The following is a 718-nucleotide window of genomic DNA, read 5'->3' as shown; positions in this document are numbered from 1 at the left end:
CCCCACCGTGGCACCCCAGAGTGGGAACCGGGGAAACTGAGGCAAACGTCTCTGAACAAGAGAGCTTTAAGTGGATGGGTCTGGGGTGGAGGGTGGTCCTTTTCACCTGGCACTTGGCCAGAAGACAGCCAGATATCACTTGAACTACAGCCTCCCCCCAGCACCTTTCTGGGATTTGCTCTGCCGTCATGGAATACCTGACCCTAACCTCATTTCTCTCTCCGTCATCTTCTCCCTTATTGTGCAGACTTTCAACCTGCCCTTGTAGGTGCTCTCTCTTGTGCAGCTACATTCACACAACACTCTTTGTGATGGGTACCCACTCCTCTCTTCTAAAAGGGACTCCTCCATCTGTCCATCCACCCATTTCAACAAAAATTCTGTCTGTTTCTCCAACTACACATCCATCTGTCTCAAAATGCACCTCGTCTGCCAATTTATCTATCCAGCCATGGATGGATAGCCATGTCTTGTTCATCCCAATACAGTCCTATCCATCCATCCATCCATTCATCCACTCTTGCTTTCACACCTTCTTCCTTCCATCTCCCCTCACTATCCCTCCATTCTCTTCAAGATTCTCTCATGGTGGGGGTGGGGTTCAGACCTCCTCAGTGCAGAGATACACCTGGTGACACCCCAGGGCTCATGATCGGGGATTTCTGAATCCCTGGATTTGCTCTGGCTGTACACGATGGGGTGGGGCTTCCCCCTATGT

The sequence above is a fragment of the Egretta garzetta genome, unplaced genomic scaffold (genome assembly GCF_000687185.1).
Source record: "Egretta garzetta isolate BGI_Z169 unplaced genomic scaffold, ASM68718v1 scaffold496, whole genome shotgun sequence".
NCBI lineage: Eukaryota > Metazoa > Chordata > Aves > Pelecaniformes > Ardeidae > Egretta > Egretta garzetta.
Note: the sequence above shows the minus strand (reverse complement) of the source record.